Genomic DNA, 5,437 nt, shown 5'->3' on the forward strand with positions numbered 1-5,437 from the left:
GTAAGATTATTTATAAATATGTATTTACATATTTTAACCTGTCCTCGCAGTTACTACAGAGTTAAATAAGTATTTTGAGAAATTTAGGATTGTTCTAGTTAAGTTTATAAATTTATTTTGTTTTCTTAGAAATTAATTCAACCTAAAATTTTATAATATTTTATATTTATTATTATATAAAAATATTTTAATTAGTAAATTTATAATAATAATATTGTTGTGTTTATAGTTAAGATATAAATATTTCATTATTTTTATTGTTTGATATTAAATGATATAAAGAGTAAAATTATTATTATTATTATTATATATATATATATATAAACTAATACACACTAATTTAAAAATTAAACTTAAAAAATAATGGAAATAAAATCAACTAATGAACTAAACTGTCACCTTACTACCTAAAATTACTATTAAAATAATAATATAAGAGAAGACCTAAAAAAATAAAAAATATAAACAAGAATTTCACATTAGATGTTAGTTGATATAATATTAAAAATATGTGAAAGTATATTTTTGTTATCAACATAATTATGGCATCTTGTTATGGTGGAAATACTAGTAAATATAAATTATTTTAGATTAAAAATAATAATTTTTATATGAATATATTGTAAAACCAAGTGTTAAAAAATGAAAGGGTGAGTGAGTAGTCGAGTTGGTGTGAAGGCGAGTCGTGAGGCGTAGTGTTAGGCTAATGATCTCGGTGCTACGCATCAACTCCGGTTCGAGTCACACTAGGTTTACCACAAACCCTTTTAAGGGTGAGTGAGTAGCCGAGTTGGTGTGAAGGCGAGTCGTGAGGCGTAGTGTTAGGCTAATGATCCCGGTGCTACGCATCAACTCCGGTTCGAGTCACACTAGGTTTACCACAAACCCTTTTAAGGGTGACTGAGTAGCCGAGTTGGTGTGAAGGCGAGTCATGAGGCGTAATGTTAGGCTAATGATCCCGGTGCTACGCATCAACTCCGGTTCGAGTCACACTAGGTTTACCACAAACCCTTTTCAAGAGCTTGAGGATGTTAGTTGGCAGCTGGCCACTGTTGCTAAGCAGATTCTTTTCTTCTCTTCCTCTTTTCAGTTCATTAGGTTCATGTATATTCCTCGTGAATGGAATAGAACTGTTGATTGTTTAGCCAAATGGGCTTCTAGTCATGATCCGGGTTGGAATATTAGGGATAGGGGGCAACTGTCCTTTGAGATGGTGCAAGAATTTGATGATTTTGTTGCTCAGGATCGAGCTCCTTGTTGAGCTCTCCTTGTTGTATTCCTTTATGTCTTAATAAATTTTTACCTCTCTTTTTGCAGAAAGTGTTAAAAAATGAAATTAATTTTTTTTAATAATTTAAAATTGTAATTATTTATAGACAATAGTATAAGGATAAGTTGAGCTTAATAGTTCATATAAATATTTGAATAGTATAAGGATAAATTAGCCCAAAAATTCATACAATTAGCTTTTGAAAGGATTCTTTTGATTAATTTTCTCTCTTCAAATATATCATTCCTATCTCGTTTGCATGTGCTAGTTAAACTTGTATTTATATAAAAGACCTAATAAGACCAGCAACTTGACATAGTCCTAAACCCCGCCCATTCATAAGACCAGGCTAATAGTTAAATTTGTCAGAACATTAAAAAAATCCCGAAACGATAGATAGAAACCTAATTTAGACTCCAATCTTTTATCCCCGAAAATCCCTTTGAAACCCTAAACCTAAGTCATGTATTCTGTCTATAAATCAAAAGCAAAGCTCTCCATACATCAATGGAGGCTCATTGTTTGCAGGCATAGGGCGATCCCAGCAACGGTGTGGTAGCGTTTCGGAGTTACACGGTTTGTGTTCTATTTTTTTTGACTGACAATTCTTTGAAGTTTTCGATTATGGGACTGTATTTCCTGCATCTTTAGGGTTTGTAAGAATCCTTAACTGTAATTTCCTTTTTTTCCCTACCCTGGTCTGTGCTTATGGCGACCGTGTCTAATTACATACCAGTTTAACCCTTGATGTGCATCAATGTCCTACAAGAAACTTTGACCTAAACTGCACAGTTCTTAACAATTGACGGCCTCTGGTATCTGGTGCCCGGAGCTATTAAGAAAGCAAGGATAGGGCATCTCGTAAACAAGGCCAATATTTACACAGCAGCTCTTGCGACACGGATGGCTTAACTTCCTAGCTTGTCTGTTACTTTTTTTCTGCTGACATTTCAAACCTTCATTCTAGGGTTTCACTTCTTTCTTTACCGCCTGAAGTCATCTAAGTGTTCTTATCGAATTACAAGAGGTCTGTGCAGTTGGGGATGAAGATTTGTATCTTGCTGATATAATATATGTGATTATTTATACATTATCACCATCTTTCGGCTGAAACTGCACTCTCTTCAAAATATGGAAATGTGATGATTATGATTGTCGCCCCAGTCTTATGGCACATAGTTATGCTATATGAAGATTGACAACTACAGTCTGATTTCATTTAACAATTGAGCCAATGACGAGAAGTTAATGTCATGCACCACTCTGAGATAAGATGTGCTGATTATGACCCATCACCATTGATTTCTGAGGCTATTGTATGTTTTAAACTTGTTTGAGTGCCTGGCGATTTAAATATTTTTAAGGAACCATTCAAATTGTTCTCTGGTGTTACTCGTTGCAAACGTAATGCTGCTTGTGGGTGTCAAATGTCTTGACTAACTGTGGGATAGCATTGATTGTGGTTACTTTTTTTTGGGGCATTTTGAAGTCTTTGTCTTCTGCCTCTTGACGTGTATCTTCCGTAATTTTTTATTTTGTTCATGGTCGACAGAATCAAGAGTTATAAAGAAGGGTTTTATGATGATTTCATTATTATTAAAATTAGTATATTCTTGATGTATTTTCGACAACGTAAAGGGGTAGTAGTCTGGTTTCATTACTGAACTGATTATTTGAATTAGACAAAATTGCTTTGATGTGTATTGATAATTAATTCCACTGAAAAGACTCGAGCAAACTCAATTCGTATGAGGGAAAAGATGAACATGTGGTTAATCATTAATCAATTGTTAGGTAATAATTAAGATACATCGATGATATTATTTGCTTAATGAATCAAGAAGCTGATGTCATGGGTGTTCCTTTTGAAAGGAATTTTTCTCAGTAGCCAAATATATAGCATATACTTGTGCTTAATAAAAATTATCAACATCTAGGGACAATTGTGAAATGATATTATCAGTCATATCACCTGTACTCTATTACCATCATATGTTCGAGAAAGCTTTTAGGGGTTGGCTTCTGCGGGAAAACACCATCTGCTTTCTAAATGTTGCATTTGTAGGTGTTCAATCCATATAATAATTTAGGTCTACGATTAAACATGAAACGATAGACTTCAGACAGTGGTTGGCTGTCTACACTACCCAAGATTGCTAACTCTACCTGACTCTGCTGGTCGAAAAACATGATACATCTTGGAAAGTGTCGTTTGTTTAGGTGTCATGGTAACTTAAACAAGTTCCATTTCTGGACAACCACTTGCTCCAGTTTCCAATCAACTTCTGTGTAGAACTAAGATAAATCTAGCCCTTAAAAGAGCCCTGCATCTGTCAGATTGTTTCGTTCATATAAATATGAAAGCTTCCAATACATTGTTTCCTTTTCAACAGCGATTTGGATGTGTCATTTGATTCCTATAAATATACATCCAACCTCATGGTATGTTGACTTGAATGTTTATATTCCTATCGCACGGGACTGCTTACTGCCATTCCCAACCCCTCTTTTCTGTCTTGGCTTTTAGCTCAATCCTGTGATCTGGATTGCTACCGCTTGATGTAGTACTACTATTGGTTGACTGTTTTAGGTTTTGGTTTCATTGACGACTCTTACTAAGTTAGTTGCTGTTGATTTTGTCCAATGGAATTGACACCAACCCTTTTTTTAGTTTCCCTCTAATTGTGTGGACCCTTTTCTTATTTCTATTGCTCTGCACTAGCATGTGGTTGTCTCATTTTTGGTGTCCTCGAAGATTTTCTGATCGTTTGATTGTAAAGAAAAAATACATCTAGATTCTTATTCTTCTCCCAAGGTGATTTTCTCATAATAGAGAAGAAATTAATCTAAATTTGTTTCGCGTGTCCCATGTTGGATGCTTGTTGTGTGTCCACATTTGATGTGGGTTGAAGTCTGATGCTAAGTATGTTGTCACACTGCCAATTATTATTGGGTACGTACAATAAGGATCTCTGAACATACTATAAGGATCTCTAAACACGAGTAAAGCAATATAACATAACGTAGATCTGAACCCAAAATTCATGAGGTTTTCCACTCGGGAGAAGGACGGGGACTTAAATACTCTCGTAACACACCCCTTCAGAAGAGATCCATTGGATGGTTTTTGTTGGGATTTGACTCTACCTGGTGTAGTGCTAAGCTGGGCTTCTAGGTGCTAGGACATCTGCTCTTGTTGGTGGTTCTAGACCTGCTGAATGCTCTAGAGAATTGTCTCTCAATTTTTTGTTGAAGGAGCTATGCTTGGGCTGTGAAGTCTCATGCAAAGTTTGTACTATCATGTGGTGGTAACATGGGCTTCTATCAGTGCAGAAGTTTGGTCTGTAAATTTTATTCTCTAGTGCTTTTCAAGATTTACACCGTTGGGTTACGAGTTCTCGGGAGTCCCTAATGTTTGGTGACATTGAGCTATACCTATGCGAAAACCACTCAAATGTGTTTTGTTTGGGTTTGTCTTCCTCATCTTTAATTTCACTTTTGTGAGTTGTTTTTCCCGAGGCCAATGGAAATTCCCTTTGCTATGTCCTAAAATTGGACGGAGCTAGTACAATTTTGGGCTATTCTTTGTTTGTATTCTAGTTGAAATTGAAATCTCTCCAGTTCAATCATGGGTGATGAGAGGCCATGGGTGAAGCATTGAGGGTTTTCCATTTTGTTGTAGACATTGCATCTCTGTAGTATATACATGCCTAATGATTGCCATTTTGTGTTGGAAAGGTGCTGTCACTTGATGGAGGGTTGTGAAAAATGACCATTTGACAATTAGAGCTTCTGATTCTGTTTTTATTTTTCCTTCAAGGACTTGTTTGCGGATGAAGAAGAAACTCTTTTTGATAATTTTGATGCTTCTCATGCTGCAGGTCTGAGCTAGACTTCTACCGCTTCCATTTTTGTCACTATTCTGGATGTTAGCCCTAATTTCGGGTGTAATGCCCACTAGCCTTGTGGCCTAAGTTGTTGATGTTATTGCCCCCACTTTTGTTTTGAGCAAAATTCTGCTGATAATGCTGACTCTTAAATCACTCTTGGGCCTTGTTGACAGGTGTTGTAGTGGAATTTCCCTTGTTGGCAATCCTAACAATAGCATTGCTTAGACTTTTGTCCAACTACATAGGAAGAGTATTTTTTTCGTTGTGTTGTTGATGC

General features: G+C 35.7%; 1 long non-coding RNA gene and 3 other non-coding genes across 4 annotated transcripts; all 4 read left to right on the forward strand.

The window, feature by feature from the left end:
- Positions 1-1,531: 1,531 nt before the first annotated feature.
- Positions 1,532-2,650, forward strand: LOC149578727 (uncharacterized). The gene is made up of 2 exons (XR_016364772.1): positions 1,532-1,846; positions 2,007-2,650. It is a non-coding gene; the product is annotated as an uncharacterized LOC149578727 (long non-coding RNA).
- LOC149578728 (small nucleolar RNA Z196/R39/R59 family) lies at positions 2,303-2,388 on the forward strand. Its single transcript, XR_016358093.1, has one exon. It is a non-coding gene; the product is annotated as a small nucleolar RNA Z196/R39/R59 family (small nucleolar RNA).
- On the forward strand, positions 2,406-2,486 carry LOC149578729 (small nucleolar RNA U31b). The gene has a single exon (XR_016358094.1). It is a non-coding gene; the product is annotated as a small nucleolar RNA U31b (small nucleolar RNA).
- On the forward strand, positions 2,500-2,583 carry LOC149578730 (small nucleolar RNA Z221/R21b). The gene has a single exon (XR_016358058.1). It is a non-coding gene; the product is annotated as a small nucleolar RNA Z221/R21b (small nucleolar RNA).
- Positions 2,651-5,437: the final 2,787 nt, after the last annotated feature.

This window comes from Cupressus sempervirens, chromosome 1, assembly GCF_028749045.1.
Source record: "Cupressus sempervirens isolate cs-2001-9-10 chromosome 1, ASM2874904v1, whole genome shotgun sequence".
In the NCBI taxonomy this organism is placed as follows: Eukaryota; Viridiplantae; Streptophyta; class Pinopsida; order Cupressales; family Cupressaceae; genus Cupressus; species Cupressus sempervirens.